The sequence below is a fragment of the Lepisosteus platostomus genome, chromosome 3 (assembly GCF_059453375.1).
Source record: "Lepisosteus platostomus isolate fLepPlt1 chromosome 3, fLepPlt1.hap1, whole genome shotgun sequence".
NCBI lineage: Eukaryota > Metazoa > Chordata > Actinopteri > Semionotiformes > Lepisosteidae > Lepisosteus > Lepisosteus platostomus.
Window position 1 is genome coordinate 55959520 of NC_142613.1, and position 20846 is coordinate 55980365.

Consider the following 20846-nt stretch of genomic DNA (forward strand, 5'->3'; position numbering starts at 1 on the left):
AAAATAAAAACAATTACAACCGCCAGGGGAGAGAGAGAACAGGGGAGGGATGTTGGTTTTGCATAAGGGGCGGGGCTATGGAAAGTAGGTATGTTTGGGAATGTGTAGTTACATGTTCTGGCTGTTTGTGAATTATCGTTGTTGAGTATGGAGTGTTGAGGTATTGATTTTGTGTAATGCTTTATGTTGAAAATTGAGGTGGATTTTGTTTATGATAAACAGGATAAACTGGGATGGGAGGAAGGTTTGGTTTTGCATAAGGGGCGGGATTATGATAATTGGATGACTTTGCGAGTGTAAAATGGTTTGATTATTTGATTTTGTATTGTGGTTGTTATCTATGTTTTTGGTTGGTATTATGTTTATATGGTTGTTTTTGTTGGTTGGTTGTTATTATGGTTATTAATAATACGATCTATAGTTGAAATCTGAGCCTAAATAAAAAGAAAAAGCAAGTGATTAGGTTTATGAGCAATCTAATTACTTATTCGTTTAAAAAGCTATATAAAATAAAGTTTATTATTAATTTGCTGGACAGAGCGGTGAACATTATTATGCATGAGACAAAGATAACGATCCTGATCAGTTTAGAAATCTGTGTACGCTGTAAGGTTTTTACTTCTTAAACTTTTAAAATACACGTTTTGAATGGAAAGAATCCTCTTCCTGGTATAGCACACCAGCACGTCTTTTTTCTCCAATCAGAGGGGTGTCAGATGGTGTCAGCCAATCACCATTCTGCGTTGGGTAGCAACGGGTGACTGTTCTCAGGCGGAAGATGTAAGCAGCTTAATGTTCGTGTTAAATATGTTTTTTAAATTCAATTAAACGGGCACAGTTAAGACATTAAATATACATATACATACTGTATACAGTACAGTTTGCATACGGTAATATGTTTTTGTTACGCGATTAAAAAATAAATAAATAAAAATGAGAAGTCCAGTACCAGCTGGATTCGAACACCCAACCTACCAGCTGGTGGTCACGCACCTAGACCAGTAGGCTACAAGAGAGCTCACATGATCAGGCAGGCGAAACAGCCCTACATAGCTCTGCCGCAGTACACGGATATAATCATACCGTTATTAAATTATTGAGATACGCGATTCCATATTATATTCCCTTTTAATCAAATTCTAAAAGTATGCTTGTTGACTCCGGTATCACGTTAGTTAAAGACTTCGAAGCTTACAATGTTTAGGGAGAAATGGAATACTGGTGCGTATTTTTTTCTTTAAAGTACCAAGACCAGCCATATACTGTATGTTTACGTTCCAAAATTAATATCGTTTATGGCCTTCACACGCGTTACAGTATGCTCCTATTCTTTTTATGCTCAGCTACTAAGATTTCCCTTCAGTGGTAAAATTCAATATCTACAACGGGCACAGTAAAGACGTTTACAGTACAGTAAGTCTTTCTACGACAGACCAACGGACCACGAGTGCCCCTGTCGGTCAACCAATCACGCACCGCGGTATCGCGTGTCATCTTACCTGCGGTATCTGTACTGCGGTGTCTTTACCGCGCACTTTGAATGGCTGCATCTGTAGCTCGGGCACTTGTATTAAACCAATCCAAAACCTTGCCTTCACATGCTGTGTTCAAAAAGTTACCCAAATGACTCCAAACTCGTCAGAAACATTTAATGTAATGCTTTAAAGCACCTTCAGTGTATCTGCACTGAATCTGCTTGACGTTTCCAGTATTTCTTGTTGGGTCAACTGCAGCTGGAATTCTGTGTGAAATAAGCATGATTTGTGGCATATTGGGGTCAGCATCACAATTTCCACTAAAGTTTGGCTAAAGGTATCACTTTATTTGGATTCCAATACAAAAACTGAAAGAGTTTAGCATGTAAAAAGTGTTTTTGAAAATTTTGTCATTTTTGACCATTTTTGAGCGATAGCCGCGCGGCTTAGCAAAAATGGCAAATGTGGGCCAAAAGTTGTCATCAAGGAAACAACAAAACAACACTTTTCCTGCATTTCAACTGCCTCCAAAAGCACAGCAACGGCATCAGAAAATGTCTACTTCTCATTCAAGCCCTAACCCTAACCCTAGCTTGGGCACTTGTATTAAACCAATCCAAAACCTTGCCTTCACATGCTGTGTTCAAAAAGTTACCCAAATGACTCCAAACTCGTCAGAAACATTTAATGTAATGCTTTAAAGCACCTTCAGTGTATCTGCACTGAATCTGCTTGACATTTCCAGTATTTCTTGTTGGGTCAACTGCAGCTGGAATTCTGCGTGAAATAAGCATGATTTGTGGCATGTTGGGGTCAGCATCACAATTTCCACTAAAGTTTGGCTAAAAGTATCACTTTATTTTGGATTCCAATACAAAAACCGAAAGAGTTTAGCATGTAAAAAGTGCATTTGAAAATTTTGTCATTTTTGACCATTTTTGAGCGACAGCCGCGCGGCTTAGCAAAAATGGCAAATGTGGGCCAAAAGTTGTCGTCAAGGAAACAACAAAACAACACTTTTCCTGCATTTCAACTGCCTCCAAAAGCACAGCAAAGGCGTCAGAAAATGTCTACTTCTCATTCAAGCCCTAACCCTAACCCTAGCTCGGGCACTTGTATTAAACCAATCCAAAACCTTGCCTTCACATGCTGTGTTCAAAAAGTTACCCAAATGACTCCAAACTCGTCAGAAACATTTAATGTAATGCTTTAAAGCACCTTCAGTGTATCTGCACTGAATCTGCTTGACGTTTCCAGTATTTCTTGTTGGGTCAACTGCAGCTGGAATTCTGTGTGAAATAAGCATGATTTGTGGCATATTGGGGTCAGCATCACAATTTCCACTAAAGTTTGGCTAAAGGTATCACTTTATTTGGATTCCAATACAAAAACTGAAAGAGTTTAGCATGTAAAAAGTGTTTTTGAAAATTTTGTCATTTTTGACCATTTTTGAGCGATAGCCGCGCGGCTTAGCAAAAATGGCAAATGTGGGCCAAAAGTTGTCATCAAGGAAACAACAAAACAACACTTTTCCTGCATTTCAACTGCCTCCAAAAGCACAGCAACGGCATCAGAAAATGTCTACTTCTCATTCAAGCCCTAACCCTAACCCTAGCTCGGGCACTTGTATTAAACCAATCCAAAACCTTGCCTTCACATGCTGTGTTCAAAAAGTTACCCAAATGACTCCAAACTCGTCAGAAACATTTAATGTAATGCTTTAAAGCACCTTCAGTGTATCTGCACTGAATCTGCTTGACATTTCCAGTATTTCTTGTTGGGTCAACTGCAGCTGGAATTCTGCGTGAAATAAGCATGATTTGTGGCATGTTGGGGTCAGCATCACAATTTCCACTAAAGTTTGGCTAAAAGTATCACTTTATTTGGATTCCAATACAAAAACCGAAAGAGTTTAGCATGTAAAAAGTGTTTTTGAAAATTTTGTCATTTTTGACCATTTTTGAGCGATAGCCGCGCGGCTTAGCAAAAATGGCAAATGTGGGCCAAAAGTTGTCATCAAGGAAACAACAAAACAACACTTTTCCTGCATTTCAACTGCCTCCAAAAGCACAGCAACGGCATCAGAAAATGTCTACTTCTCATTCAAGCCCTAACCCTAACCCTAGCTCGGGCACTTGTATTAAACCAATCCAAAACCTTGCCTTCACATGCTGTGTTCAAAAAGTTACCCAAATAACTCCAAACTCGTCAGAAACATTTAATGTAATGCTTTAAAGCACCTTCAGTGTATCTGCACTGAATCTGCTTGACATTTCCAGTATTTCTTGTTGGGTCAACTGCAGCTGGAATTCTGCGTGAAATAAGCATGATTTGTGGCATATTGGGGTCAGCATCACAATTTCCACTAAAGTTTGGCTAAAAGTATCACTTTATTTCGATTACAATACAAAAACAGAAAGAATTTAGCATGTAAAAAGTGTATTTGAAAATTATGGCATTATTGACCATTTTTGAGCGACAGCCGCGCGGCTTAGCAAAAATGACAAATGTGGGCCAAAAGTTGTCGTCAAGGAAACAACAAAACAACACTTTTCCTGCATTTCAACTGCCTCCAAAAGCACAGCAAAGGCGTCAGAAAATGTCTACTTCTCATTCAAGCCCTAACCCTAACCCTAGCTCGGGCACTTGTATTAAACCAATCCAAAACCTTGCCTTCACATGCTGTGTTCAAAAAGTTACCCAAATGACTCCAAACTCGTCAGAAACATTTAATGTAATGCTTTAAAGCACCTTCAGTGTATCTGCACTGAATCTGCTTGACGTTTCCAGTATTTCTTGTTGGGTCAACTGCAGCTGGAATTCTGCGTGAAATAAGCATGATTTGTGGCATATTGGGGTCAGCATCACAATTTCCACTAAAGTTTGGCTAAAAGTATCACTTTATTTGGATTCCAATACAAAAACAGAAAGAGTTTAGCATGTAAAAAGTGTATTTGAAAATTTTTGCATTTTTGACCATTTTTGAGCGACAGCCGCGCGGCTTAGCAAAAATGGCAAATGTGGGCCAAAAGTTGTCGTCAAGGAAACAACAAAACAACACTTTTCCTGCATTTCAACTGCCTCCAAAAGCACAGCAACGGCATCAGAAAATGTCTACTTCTCATTCAAGCCCTAACCCTAACCCTAGCTCGGGCACTTGTATTAAACCAATCCAAAACCTTGCCTTCACATGCTGTGTTCAAAAAGTTACCCAAATGACTCCAAACTCGTCAGAAACATTTAATGTAATGCTTTAAAGCACCTTCAGTGTATCTGCACTGAATCTGCTTGACATTTCCAGTATTTCTTGTTGGGTCAACTGCAGCTGGAATTCTGCGTGAAATAAGCATGATTTGTGGCATATTGGGGTCAGCATCACAATTTCCACTAAAGTTTGGCTAAAGGTATCACTTTATTTGGATTCCAATACAAAAACTGAAAGAGTTTAGCATGTAAAAAGTGTTTTTGAAAATTTTGTCATTTTTGACCATTTTTGAGCGATAGCCGCGCGGCTTAGCAAAAATGGCAAATGTGGGCCAAAAGTTGTCATCAAGGAAACAACAAAACAACACTTTTCCTGCATTTCAACTGCCTCCAAAAGCACAGCAACGGCATCAGAAAATGTCTACTTCTCATTCAAGCCCTAACCCTAACCCTAGCTCGGGCACTTGTATTAAACCAATCCAAAACCTTGCCTTCACATGCTGTGTTCAAAAAGTTACCCAAATGACTCCAAACTCGTCAGAAACATTTAATGTAATGCTTTAAAGCACCTTCAGTGTATCTGCACTGAATCTGCTTGACATTTCCAGTATTTCTTGTTGGGTCAACTGCAGCTGGAATTCTGCGTGAAATAAGCATGATTTGTGGCATGTTGGGGTCAGCATCACAATTTCCACTAAAGTTTGGCTAAAAGTATCACTTTATTTGGATTCCAATACAAAAACAGAAAGAATTTAGCATGTAAAAAGTGTATTTGAAAATTATGGCATTATTGACCATTTTTGAGCGACAGCCGCGCGGCTTAGCAAAAATGACAAATGTGGGCCAAAAGTTGTCGTCAAGGAAACAACAAAACAACACTTTTCCTGCATTTCAACTGCCTCCAAAAGCACAGCAAAGGCGTCAGAAAATGTCTACTTCTCATTCAAGCCCTAACCCTAACCCTAGCTCGGGCACTTGTATTAAACCAATCCAAAACCTTGCCTTCACATGCTGTGTTCAAAAAGTTACCCAAATGACTCCAAACTCGTCAGAAACATTTAATGTAATGCTTTAAAGCACCTTCAGTGTATCTGCACTGAATCTGCTTGACGTTTCCAGTATTTCTTGTTGGGTCAACTGCAGCTGGAATTCTGCGTGAAATAAGCATGATTTGTGGCATATTGGGGTCAGCATCACAATTTCCACTAAAGTTTGGCTAAAAGTATCACTTTATTTGGATTCCAATACAAAAACAGAAAGAGTTTAGCATGTAAAAAGTGTATTTGAAAATGTTTGCATTTTTGACCATTTTTGAGCGACAGCCGCGCGGCTTAGCAAAAATGGCAAATGTGGGCCAAAAGTTGTCGTCAAGGAAACAACAAAACAACACTTTTCCTGCATTTCAACTGCCTCCAAAAGCACAGCAACGGCATCAGAAAATGTCTACTTCTCATTCAAGCCCTAACCCTAACCCTAGCTCGGGCACTTGTATTAAACCAATCCAAAACCTTGCCTTCACATGCTGTGTTCAAGAAGTTACCCAAATGACTCCAAACTCGTCAGAAACATTTAATGTAATGCTTTAAAGCACCTTCAGTGTATCTGCACTGAATCTGCTTGACATTTCCAGTATTTCTTGTTGGGTCAACTGCAGCTGGAATTCTGCATGAAATAAGCATGATTTGTGGCATATTGGGGTCAGCATCACAATTTCCACTAAAGTTTGGCTAAAAGTATCACTTTATTTCGATTACAATACAAAAACAGAAAGAGTTTAGCATGTAAAAAGTGTATTTGAAAATTATGGCATTATTGACCATTTTTGAGCGACAGCCGCGCGGCTTAGCAAAAATGACAAATGTGGGCCAAAAGTTGTCGTCAAGGAAACAACAAAACAACACTTTTCCTGCATTTCAACTGCCTCCAAAAGCACAGCAAAGGCGTCAGAAAATGTCTACTTCTCATTCAAGCCCTAACCCTAACCCTAGCTCGGGCACTTGTATTAAACCAATCCAAAACCTTGCCTTCACATGCTGTGTTCAAAAAGTTACCCAAATGACTCCAAACTCGTCAGAAACATTTAATGTAATGCTTTAAAGCACCTTCAGTGTATCTGCACTGAATCTGCTTGACGTTTCCAGTATTTCTTGTTGGGTCAACTGCAGCTGGAATTCTGTGTGAAATAAGCATGATTTGTGGCATATTGGGGTCAGCATCACAATTTCCACTAAAGTTTGGCTAAAGGTATCACTTTATTTGGATTCCAATACAAAAACTAAAAGAGTTTAGCATGTAAAAAGTGTTTTTGAAAATTTTGTCATTTTTGACCATTTTTGAGCGATAGCCGCGCGGCTTAGCAAAAATGGCAAATGTTGGCCAAAAGTTGTCATCAAGGAAACAACAAAACAACACTTTTCCTGCATTTCAACTGCCTCCAAAAGCACAGCAACGGCATCAGAAAATGTCTACTTCTCATTCAAGCCCTAACCCTAACCCTAGCTCGGGCACTTGTATTAAACCAATCCAAAACCTTGCCTTCACATGCTGTGTTCAAAAAGTTACCCAAATGACTCCAAACTCGTCAGAAACATTTAATGTAATGCTTTAAAGCACCTTCAGTGTATCTGCACTGAATCTGCTTGACATTTCCAGTATTTCTTGTTGGGTCAACTGCAGCTGGAATTCTGCGTGAAATAAGCATGATTTGTGGCATGTTGGGGTCAGCATCACAATTTCCACTAAAGTTTGGCTAAAAGTATCACTTTATTTGGATTCCAATACAAAAACCGAAAGAGTTTAGCATGAAAAAAGTGTTTTTGAAAATTTTGTCATTTTTGACCATTTTTGAGCGACAGCCGCGCGGCTTAGCAAAAATGGCAAATGTGGGCCAAAAGTTGTCGTCAAGGAAACAACAAAACAACACTTTTCCTGCATTTCAACTGCCTCCAAAAGCACAGCAACGGCATCAGAAAATGTCTACTTCTCATTCAAGCCCTAACCCTAACCCTAGCTCGGGCACTTGTATTAAACCAATCCAAAACCTTGCCTTCACATGCTGTGTTCAAAAAGTTACCCAAATGACTCCAAACTCGTCAGAAACATTTAATGTAATGCTTTAAAGCACCTTCAGTGTATCTGCACTGAATCTGCTTGACATTTCCAGTATTTCTTGTTGGGTCAACTGCAGCTGGAATTCTGCGTGAAATAAGCATGATTTGTGGCATATTGGGGTCAGCATCACAATTTCCACTAAAGTTTGGCTAAAAGTATCACTTTATTTGGATTCCAATACAAAAACAGAAAGAGTTTAGCATGTAAAAAGTGTATTTGAAAATTATGGCATTATTGACCATTTTTGAGCGACAGCCGCGCGGCTTAGCAAAAATGACAAATGTGGGCCAAAAGTTGTCGTCAAGGAAACAACAAAACAACACTTTTCCTGCATTTCAACTGCCTCCAAAAGCACAGCAAAGGCGTCAGAAAATGTCTACTTCTCATTCAAGCCCTAACCCTAACCCTAGCTCGGGCACTTGTATTAAACCAATCCAAAACCTTGCCTTCACATGCTGTGTTCAAAAAGTTACCCAAATGACTCCAAACTCGTCAGAAACATTTAATGTAATGCTTTAAAGCACCTTCAGTGTATCTGCACTGAATCTGCTTGACGTTTCCAGTATTTCTTGTTGGGTCAACTGCAGCTGGAATTCTGTGTGAAATAAGCATGATTTGTGGCATATTGGGGTCAGCATCACAATTTCCACTAAAGTTTGGCTAAAGGTATCACTTTATTTGGATTCCAATACAAAAACTGAAAGAGTTTAGCATGTAAAAAGTGTTTTTGAAAATTTTGTCATTTTTGACCATTTTTGAGCGATAGCCGCGCGGCTTAGCAAAAATGGCTAATGTGGGCCAAAAGTTGTCATCAAGGAAACAACAAAACAACACTTTTCCTGCATTTCAACTGCCTCCAAAAGCACAGCAACGGCATCAGAAAATGTCTACTTCTCATTCAAGCCCTAACCCTAACCCTAGCTTGGGCACTTGTATTAAACCAATCCAAAACCTTGCCTTCACATGCTGTGTTCAAAAAGTTACCCAAATGACTCCAAACTCGTCAGAAACATTTAATGTAATGCTTTAAAGCACCTTCAGTGTATCTGCACTGAATCTGCTTGACATTTCCAGTATTTCTTGTTGGGTCAACTGCAGCTGGAATTCTGCGTGAAATAAGCATGATTTGTGGCATGTTGGGGTCAGCATCACAATTTCCACTAAAGTTTGGCTAAAAGTATCACTTTATTTGGATTCCAATACAAAAACAGAAAGAGTTTAGCATGTAAAAAGTGTATTTGAAAATTTTGGCATTTTTGACCATTTTTGAGCGACAGCCGCGCGGCTTAGCAAAAATGGCAAATGTGGGCCAAAAGTTGTCGTCAAGGAAACAACAAAACAACACTTTTCCTGCATTTCAACTGCCTCCAAAAGCACAGCAACGGCATCAGAAAATGTCTACTTCTCATTCAAGCCCTAACCCTAGCTCGGGCACTTGTATTAAACCAATCCAAAACCTTGCCTTCACATGCTGTGTTCAAAAAGTTACCCAAATGACTCCAAACTCGTCAGAAACATTTAATGTAATGCTTTAAAGCACCTTCAGTGTATCTGCACTGAATCTGCTTGACGTTTCCAGTATTTCTTGTTGGGTCAACTGCAGCTGGAATTCTGTGTGAAATAAGCATGATTTGTGGCATATTGGGGTCAGCATCACAATTTCCACTAAAGTTTGGCTAAAGGTATCACTTTATTTGGATTCCAATACAAAAACTGAAAGAGTTTAGCATGTAAAAAGTGTTTTTGAAAATTTTGTCATTTTTGACCATTTTTGAGCGATAGCCGCGCGGCTTAGCAAAAATGGCTAATGTGGGCCAAAAGTTGTCATCAAGGAAACAACAAAACAACACTTTTCCTGCATTTCAAATGCCTCCAAAAGCACAGCAACGGCATCAGAAAATGTCTACTTCTCATTCAAGCCCTAACCCTAACCCTAGCTTGGGCACTTGTATTAAACCAATCCAAAACCTTGCCTTCACATGCTGTGTTCAAAAAGTTACCCAAATGACTCCAAACTCGTCAGAAACATTTAATGTAATGCTTTAAAGCACCTTCAGTGTATCTGCACTGAATCTGCTTGACATTTCCAGTATTTCTTGTTGGGTCAACTGCAGCTGGAATTCTGCGTGAAATAAGCATGATTTGTGGCATGTTGGGGTCAGCATCACAATTTCCACTAAAGTTTGGCTAAAAGTATCACTTTATTTGGATTCCAATACAAAAACAGAAAGAGTTTAGCATGTAAAAAGTGTATTTGAAAATTTTGGCATTTTTGACCATTTTTGAGCGACAGCCGCGCGGCTTAGCAAAAATGGCAAATGTGGGCCAAAAGTTGTCGTCAAGGAAACAACAAAACAACACTTTTCCTGCATTTCAACTGCCTCCAAAAGCACAGCAACGGCATCAGAAAATGTCTACTTCTCATTCAAGCCCTAACCCTAGCTCGGGCACTTGTATTAAACCAATCCAAAACCTTGCCTTCACATGCTGTGTTCAAAAAGTTACCCAAATGACTCCAAACTCGTCAGAAACATTTAATGTAATGCTTTAAAGCACCTTCAGTGTATCTGCACTGAATCTGCTTGACATTTCCAGTATTTCTTGTTGGGTCAACTGCAGCTGGAATTCTGCGTGAAATAAGCATGATTTGTGGCATATTGGGGTCAGCATCACAATTTCCACTAAAGTTTGGCTAAAAGTATCACTTTATTTGGATTCCAATACAAAAACAGAAAGAGTTTAGCATGTAAAAAGTGTATTTGAAAATTTTGGCATTTTTGACCATTTTTGAGCGACAGCCGCGCGGCTTAGCAAAAATGGCAAATGTGGGCCAAAAGTTGTCGTCAAGGAAACAACAAAACAACACTTTTCCTGCATTTCAACTGCCTCCAAAAGCACAGCAACGGCATCAGAAAATGTCTACTTCTCATTCAAGCCCTAACCCTAACCCTAGCTCGGGCACTTGTATTAAACCAATCCAAAACCTTGCCTTCACATGCTGTGTTCAAAAAGTTACCCAAATGACTCCAAACTCGTCAGAAACATTTAATGTAATGCTTTAAAGCACCTTCAGTGTATCTGCACTGAATCTGCTTGACATTTCCAGTATTTCTTGTTGGGTCAACTGCAGCTGGAATTCTGCGTGAAATAAGCATGATTTGTGGCATATTGGGGTCAGCATCACAATTTCCACTAAAGTTTGGCTAAAAGTATCACTTTATTTCGATTACAATACAAAAACAGAAAGAGTTTAGCATGTAAAAAGTGTATTTGAAAATTATGGCATTATTGACCATTTTTGAGCGACAGCCGCGCGGCTTAGCAAAAATGACAAATGTGGGCCAAAAGTTGTCGTCAAGGAAACAACAAAACAACACTTTTCCTGCATTTCAACTGCCTCCAAAAGCACAGCAAAGGCGTCAGAAAATGTCTACTTCTCATTCAAGCCCTAACCCTAACCCTAGCTCGGGCACTTGTATTAAACCAATCCAAAACCTTGCCTTCACATGCTGTGTTCAAAAAGTTACCCAAATGACTCCAAACTCGTCAGAAACATTTAATGTAATGCTTTAAAGCACCTTCAGTGTATCTGCACTGAATCTGCTTGACGTTTCCAGTATTTCTTGTTGGGTCAACTGCAGCTGGAATTCTGTGTGAAATAAGCATGATTTGTGGCATATTGGGGTCAGCATCACAATTTCCACTAAAGTTTGGCTAAAGGTATCACTTTATTTGGATTCCAATACAAAAACTGAAAGAGTTTAGCATGTAAAAAGTGTTTTTGAAAATTTTGTCATTTTTGACCATTTTTGAGCGATAGCCGCGCGGCTTAGCAAAAATGGCAAATGTGGGCCAAAAGTTGTCATCAAGGAAACAACAAAACAACACTTTTCCTGCATTTCAACTGCCTCCAAAAGCACAGCAACGGCATCAGAAAATGTCTACTTCTCATTCAAGCCCTAACCCTAACCCTAGCTCGGGCACTTGTATTAAACCAATCCAAAACCTTGCCTTCACATGCTGTGTTCAAAAAGTTACCCAAATGACTCCAAACTCGTCAGAAACATTTAATGTAATGCTTTAAAGCACCTTCAGTGTATCTGCACTGAATCTGCTTGACATTTCCAGTATTTCTTGTTGGGTCAACTGCAGCTGGAATTCTGCGTGAAATAAGCATGATTTGTGGCATGTTGGGGTCAGCATCACAATTTCCACTAAAGTTTGGCTAAAAGTATCACTTTATTTGGATTCCAATACAAAAACCGAAAGAGTTTAGCATGTAAAAAGTGTTTTTGAAAATTTTGTCATTTTTGACCATTTTTGAGCGATAGCCGCGCGGCTTAGCAAAAATGGCAAATGTGGGCCAAAAGTTGTCATCAAGGAAACAACAAAACAACACTTTTCCTGCATTTCAACTGCCTCCAAAAGCACAGCAACGGCATCAGAAAATGTCTACTTCTCATTCAAGCCCTAACCCTAACCCTAGCTCGGGCACTTGTATTAAACCAATCCAAAACCTTGCCTTCACATGCTGTGTTCAAAAAGTTACCCAAATAACTCCAAACTCGTCAGAAACATTTAATGTAATGCTTTAAAGCACCTTCAGTGTATCTGCACTGAATCTGCTTGACATTTCCAGTATTTCTTGTTGGGTCAACTGCAGCTGGAATTCTGCGTGAAATAAGCATGATTTGTGGCATATTGGGGTCAGCATCACAATTTCCACTAAAGTTTGGCTAAAAGTATCACTTTATTTCGATTACAATACAAAAACAGAAAGAATTTAGCATGTAAAAAGTGTATTTGAAAATTATGGCATTATTGACCATTTTTGAGCGACAGCCGCGCGGCTTAGCAAAAATGACAAATGTGGGCCAAAAGTTGTCGTCAAGGAAACAACAAAACAACACTTTTCCTGCATTTCAACTGCCTCCAAAAGCACAGCAAAGGCGTCAGAAAATGTCTACTTCTCATTCAAGCCCTAACCCTAACCCTAGCTCGGGCACTTGTATTAAACCAATCCAAAACCTTGCCTTCACATGCTGTGTTCAAAAAGTTACCCAAATGACTCCAAACTCGTCAGAAACATTTAATGTAATGCTTTAAAGCACCTTCAGTGTATCTGCACTGAATCTGCTTGACGTTTCCAGTATTTCTTGTTGGGTCAACTGCAGCTGGAATTCTGCGTGAAATAAGCATGATTTGTGGCATATTGGGGTCAGCATCACAATTTCCACTAAAGTTTGGCTAAAAGTATCACTTTATTTGGATTCCAATACAAAAACAGAAAGAGTTTAGCATGTAAAAAGTGTATTTGAAAATTTTTGCATTTTTGACCATTTTTGAGCGACAGCCGCGCGGCTTAGCAAAAATGGCAAATGTGGGCCAAAAGTTGTCGTCAAGGAAACAACAAAACAACACTTTTCCTGCATTTCAACTGCCTCCAAAAGCACAGCAACGGCATCAGAAAATGTCTACTTCTCATTCAAGCCCTAACCCTAACCCTAGCTCGGGCACTTGTATTAAACCAATCCAAAACCTTGCCTTCACATGCTGTGTTCAAAAAGTTACCCAAATGACTCCAAACTCGTCAGAAACATTTAATGTAATGCTTTAAAGCACCTTCAGTGTATCTGCACTGAATCTGCTTGACATTTCCAGTATTTCTTGTTGGGTCAACTGCAGCTGGAATTCTGCGTGAAATAAGCATGATTTGTGGCATATTGGGGTCAGCATCACAATTTCCACTAAAGTTTGGCTAAAGGTATCACTTTATTTGGATTCCAATACAAAAACTGAAAGAGTTTAGCATGTAAAAAGTGTTTTTGAAAATTTTGTCATTTTTGACCATTTTTGAGCGATAGCCGCGCGGCTTAGCAAAAATGGCAAATGTGGGCCAAAAGTTGTCATCAAGGAAACAACAAAACAACACTTTTCCTGCATTTCAACTGCCTCCAAAAGCACAGCAACGGCATCAGAAAATGTCTACTTCTCATTCAAGCCCTAACCCTAACCCTAGCTCGGGCACTTGTATTAAACCAATCCAAAACCTTGCCTTCACATGCTGTGTTCAAAAAGTTACCCAAATGACTCCAAACTCGTCAGAAACATTTAATGTAATGCTTTAAAGCACCTTCAGTGTATCTGCACTGAATCTGCTTGACATTTCCAGTATTTCTTGTTGGGTCAACTGCAGCTGGAATTCTGCGTGAAATAAGCATGATTTGTGGCATGTTGGGGTCAGCATCACAATTTCCACTAAAGTTTGGCTAAAAGTATCACTTTATTTGGATTCCAATACAAAAACAGAAAGAATTTAGCATGTAAAAAGTGTATTTGAAAATTATGGCATTATTGACCATTTTTGAGCGACAGCCGCGCGGCTTAGCAAAAATGACAAATGTGGGCCAAAAGTTGTCGTCAAGGAAACAACAAAACAACACTTTTCCTGCATTTCAACTGCCTCCAAAAGCACAGCAAAGGCGTCAGAAAATGTCTACTTCTCATTCAAGCCCTAACCCTAACCCTAGCTCGGGCACTTGTATTAAACCAATCCAAAACCTTGCCTTCACATGCTGTGTTCAAAAAGTTACCCAAATGACTCCAAACTCGTCAGAAACATTTAATGTAATGCTTTAAAGCACCTTCAGTGTATCTGCACTGAATCTGCTTGACGTTTCCAGTATTTCTTGTTGGGTCAACTGCAGCTGGAATTCTGCGTGAAATAAGCATGATTTGTGGCATATTGGGGTCAGCATCACAATTTCCACTAAAGTTTGGCTAAAAGTATCACTTTATTTGGATTCCAATACAAAAACAGAAAGAGTTTAGCATGTAAAAAGTGTATTTGAAAATTTTTGCATTTTTGACCATTTTTGAGCGACAGCCGCGCGGCTTAGCAAAAATGGCAAATGTGGGCCAAAAGTTGTCGTCAAGGAAACAACAAAACAACACTTTTCCTGCATTTCAACTGCCTCCAAAAGCACAGCAACGGCATCAGAAAATGTCTACTTCTCATTCAAGCCCTAACCCTAACCCTAGCTCGGGCACTTGTATTAAACCAATCCAAAACCTTGCCTTCACATGCTGTGTTCAAGAAGTTACCCAAATGACTCCAAACTCGTCAGAAACATTTAATGTAATGCTTTAAAGCACCTTCAGTGTATCTGCACTGAATCTGCTTGACATTTCCAGTATTTCTTGTTGGGTCAACTGCAGCTGGAATTCTGCGTGAAATAAGCATGATTTGTGGCATATTGGGGTCAGCATCACAATTTCCACTAAAGTTTGGCTAAAAGTATCACTTTATTTCGATTACAATACAAAAACAGAAAGAGTTTAGCATGTAAAAAGTGTATTTGAAAATTATGGCATTATTGACCATTTTTGAGCGACAGCCGCGCGGCTTAGCAAAAATGACAAATGTGGGCCAAAAGTTGTCGTCAAGGAAACAACAAAACAACACTTTTCCTGCATTTCAACTGCCTCCAAAAGCACAGCAAAGGCGTCAGAAAATGTCTACTTCTCATTCAAGCCCTAACCCTAACCCTAGCTCGGGCACTTGTATTAAACCAATCCAAAACCTTGCCTTCACATGCTGTGTTCAAAAAGTTACCCAAATGACTCCAAACTCGTCAGAAACATTTAATGTAATGCTTTAAAGCACCTTCAGTGTATCTGCACTGAATCTGCTTGACGTTTCCAGTATTTCTTGTTGGGTCAACTGCAGCTGGAATTCTGTGTGAAATAAGCATGATTTGTGGCATATTGGGGTCAGCATCACAATTTCCACTAAAGTTTGGCTAAAGGTATCACTTTATTTGGATTCCAATACAAAAACTAAAAGAGTTTAGCATGTAAAAAGTGTTTTTGAAAATTTTGTCATTTTTGACCATTTTTGAGCGATAGCCGCGCGGCTTAGCAAAAATGGCAAATGTGGGCCAAAAGTTGTCATCAAGGAAACAACAAAACAACACTTTTCCTGCATTTCAACTGCCTCCAAAAGCACAGCAACGGCATCAGAAAATGTCTACTTCTCATTCAAGCCCTAACCCTAACCCTAGCTCGGGCACTTGTATTAAACCAATCCAAAACCTTGCCTTCACATGCTGTGTTCAAAAAGTTACCCAAATGACTCCAAACTCGTCAGAAACATTTAATGTAATGCTTTAAAGCACCTTCAGTGTATCTGCACTGAATCTGCTTGACATTTCCAGTATTTCTTGTTGGGTCAACTGCAGCTGGAATTCTGCGTGAAATAAGCATGATTTGTGGCATGTTGGGGTCAGCATCACAATTTCCACTAAAGTTTGGCTAAAAGTATCACTTTATTTGGATTCCAATACAAAAACAGAAAGAATTTAGCATGTAAAAAGTGTATTTGAAAATTATGGCATTATTGACCATTTTTGAGCGACAGCCGCGCGGCTTAGCAAAAATGACAAATGTGGGCCAAAAGTTGTCGTCAAGGAAACAACAAAACAACACTTTTCCTGCATTTCAACTGCCTCCAAAAGCACAGCAAAGGCGTCAGAAAATGTCTACTTCTCATTCAAGCCCTAACCCTAACCCTAGCTCGGGCACTTGTATTAAACCAATCCAAAACCTTGCCTTCACATGCTGTGTTCAAAAAGTTACCCAAATGACTCCAAACTCGTCAGAAACATTTAATGTAATGCTTTAAAGCACCTTCAGTGTATCTGCACTGAATCTGCTTGACGTTTCCAGTATTTCTTGTTGGGTCAACTGCAGCTGGAATTCTGCGTGAAATAAGCATGATTTGTGGCATATTGGGGTCAGCATCACAATTTCCACTAAAGTTTGGCTAAAAGTATCACTTTATTTGGATTCCAATACAAAAACAGAAAGAGTTTAGCATGTAAAAAGTGTATTTGAAAATTTTTGCATTTTTGACCATTTTTGAGCGACAGCCGCGCGGCTTAGCAAAAATGGCAAATGTGGGCCAAAAGTTGTCGTCAAGGAAACAACAAAACAACACTTTTCCTGCATTTCAACTGCCTCCAAAAGCACAGCAACGGCATCAGAAAATGTCTACTTCTCATTCAAGCCCTAACCCTAACCCTAGCTCGGGCACTTGTATTAAACCAATCCAAAACCTTGCCTTCACATGCTGTGTTCAAGAAGTTACCCAAATGACTCCAAACTCGTCAGAAACATTTAATGTAATGCTTTAAAGCACCTTCAGTGTATCTGCACTGAATCTGCTTGACATTTCCAGTATTTCTTGTTGGGTCAACTGCAGCTGGAATTCTGCGTGAAATAAGCATGATTTGTGGCATATTGGGGTCAGCATCACAATTTCCACTAAAGTTTGGCTAAAAGTATCACTTTATTTCGATTACAATACAAAAACAGAAAGAGTTTAGCATGTAAAAAGTGTATTTGAAAATTATGGCATTATTGACCATTTTTGAGCGACAGCCGCGCGGCTTAGCAAAAATGACAAATGTGGGCCAAAAGTTGTCGTCAAGGAAACAACAAAACAACACTTTTCCTGCATTTCAACTGCCTCCAAAAGCACAGCAAAGGCGTCAGAAAATGTCTACTTCTCATTCAAGCCCTAACCCTAACCCTAGCTCGGGCACTTGTATTAAACCAATCCAAAACCTTGCCTTCACATGCTGTGTTCAAAAAGTTACCCAAATGACTCCAAACTCGTCAGAAACATTTAATGTAATGCTTTAAAGCACCTTCAGTGTATCTGCACTGAATCTGCTTGACGTTTCCAGTATTTCTTGTTGGGTCAACTGCAGCTGGAATTCTGTGTGAAATAAGCATGATTTGTGGCATATTGGGGTCAGCATCACAATTTCCACTAAAGTTTGGCTAAAGGTATCACTTTATTTGGATTCCAATACAAAAACTAAAAGAGTTTAGCATGTAAAAAGTGTTTTTGAAAATTTTGTCATTTTTGACCATTTTTGAGCGACAGCCGCGCGGCTTAGCAAAAATGGCAAATGTGGGCCAAAAGTTGTCATCAAGGAAACAACAAAACAACACTTTTCCTGCATTTCAACTGCCTCCAAAAGCACAGCAACGGCATCAGAAAATGTCTACTTCTCATTCAAGCCCTAACCCTAACCCTAGCTCGGGCACTTGTATTAAACCAATCCAAAACCTTGCCTTCACATGCTGTGTTCAAAAAGTTACCCAAATGACTCCAAACTCGTCAGAAACATTTAATGTAATGCTTTAAAGCACCTTCAGTGTATCTGCACTGAATCTGCTTGACATTTCCAGTATTTCTTGTTGGGTCAACTGCAGCTGGAATTCTGCGTGAAATAAGCATGATTTGTGGCATGTTGGGGTCAGCATCACAATTTCCACTAAAGTTTGGCTAAAAGTATCACTTTATTTGGATTCCAATACAAAAACCGAAAGAGTTTAGCATGAAAAAAGTGTTTTTGAAAATTTTGTCATTTTTGACCATTTTTGAGCGACAGCCGCGCGGCTTAGCAAAAATGGCAAATGTGGGCCAAAAGTTGTCGTCAAGGAAACAACAAAACAACACTTTTCCTGCATTTCAACTGCCTCCAAAAGCACAGCAACGGCATCAGAAAATGTCTACTTCTCATTCAAGCCCTAACCCTAACCCTAGCTCGGGCACTTGTATTAAACCAATCCAAAACCTTGCCTTCACATGCTGTGTTCAAAAAGTTACCCAAATGACTCCAAACTCGTCAGAAACATTTAATGTAATGCTTTAAAGCACCTTCAGTGTATCTGCACTGAATCTGCTTGACATTTCCAGTATTTCTTGTTGGGTCAACTGCAGCTGGAATTCTGCGTGAAATAAGCATGATTTGTGGCATATTGGGGTCAGCATCACAATTTCCACTAAAGTTTGGCTAAAAGTATCACTTTATTTGGATTCCAATACAAAAACAGAAAGAGTTTAGCATGTAAAAAGTGTATTTGAAAATTATGGCATTATTGACCATTTTTGAGCGACAGCCGCGCGGCTTAGCAAAAATGACAAATGTGGGCCAAAAGTTGTCGTCAAGGAAACAACAAAACAACACTTTTCCTGCATTTCAACTGCCTCCAAAAGCACAGCAAAGGCGTCAGAAAATGTCTACTTCTCATTCAAGCCCTAACCCTAACCCTAGCTCGGGCACTTGTATTAAACCAATCCAAAACCTTGCCTTCACATGCTGTGTTCAAAAAGTTACCCAAATGACTCCAAACTCGTCAGAAACATTTAATGTAATGCTTTAAAGCACCTTCAGTGTATCTGCACTGAATCTGCTTGACGTTTCCAGTATTTCTTGTTGGGTCAACTGCAGCTGGAATTCTGTGTGAAATAAGCATGATTTGTGGCATATTGGGGTCAGCATCACAATTTCCACTAAAGTTTGGCTAAAGGTATCACTTTATTTGGATTCCAATACAAAAACTGAAAGAGTTTAGCATGTAAAAAGTGTTTTTGAAAATTTTGTCATTTTTGACCATTTTTGAGCGATAGCCGCGCGGCTTAGCAAAAATGGCTAATGTGGGCCAAAAGTTGTCATCAAGGAAACAACAAAACAACACTTTTCCTGCATTTCAACTGCCTCCAAAAGCACAGCAACGGCATCAGAAAATGTCTACTTCTCATTCAAGCCCTAACCCTAACCCTAGCTTGGGCACTTGTATTAAACCAATCCAAAACCTTGCCTTCACATGCTGTGTTCAAAAAGTTACCCAAATGACTCCAAACTCGTCAGAAACATTTAATGTAATGCTTTAAAGCACCTTCAGTGTATCTGCACTGAATCTGCTTGACATTTCCAGTATTTCTTGTTGGGTCAACTGCAGCTGGAATTCTGCGTGAAATAAGCATGATTTGTGGCATGTTGGGGTCAGCATCACAATTTCCACTAAAGTTTGGCTAAAAGTATCACTTTATTTGGATTCCAATACAAAAACAGAAAGAGTTTAGCATGTAAAAAGTGTATTTGAAAATTTTGGCATTTTTGACCATTTTTGAGCGACAGCCGCGCGGCTTAGCAAAAATGGCAAATGTGGGCCAAAAGTTGTCGTCAAGGAAACAACAAAACAACACTTTTCCTGCATTTCAACTGCCTCCAAAAGCACAGCAACGGCATCAGAAAATGTCTACTTCTCATTCAAGCCCTAACCCTAGCTCGGGCACTTGTATTAAACCAATCCAAAACCTTGCCTTCACATGCTGTGTTCAAAAAGTTACCCAAATGACTCCAAACTCGTCAGAAACATTTAATGTAATGCTTTAAAGCACCTTCAGTGTATCTGCACTGAATCTGCTTGACGTTTCCAGTATTTCTTGTTGGATCAACTGCAGCTGGAATTCTGTGTGAAATAAGCATGATTTGTGGCATATTGGGGTCAGCATCACAATTTCCACTAAAGTTTGGCTAAAGGTATCACTTTATTTGGATTCCAATACAAAAACTGAAAGAGTTTAGCATGTAAAAAGTGTTTTTGAAAATTTTGTCATTTTTGACCATTTTTGAGCGATAGCCGCGCGGCTTAGCAAAAATGGCTAATGTGGGCCAAAAGTTGTCATCAAGGAAACAACAAAACAACACTTTTCCTGCATTTCAAATGCCTCCAAAAGCACAGCAACGGCATCAGAAAATGTCTACTTCTCATTCAAGCCCTAACCCTAACCCTAGCTTGGGCACTTGTATTAAACCAATCCAAAACCTTGCCTTCACATGCTGTGTTCAAAAAGTTACCCAAATGACTCCAAACTCGTCAGAAACATTTAATGTAATGCTTTAAAGCACCTTCAGTGTATCTGCACTGAATCTGCTTGACATTTCCAGTATTTCTTGTTGGGTCAACTGCAGCTGGAATTCTGCGTGAAATAAGCATGATTTGTGGCATGTTGGGGTCAGCATCACAATTTCCACTAAAGTTTGGCTAAAAGTATCACTTTATTTGGATTCCAATACAAAAACAGAAAGAGTTTAGCATGTAAAAAGTGTATTTGAAAATTTTGGCATTTTTGACCATTTTTGAGCGACAGCCGCGCGGCTTAGCAAAAATGGCAAATGTGGGCCAAAAGTTGTC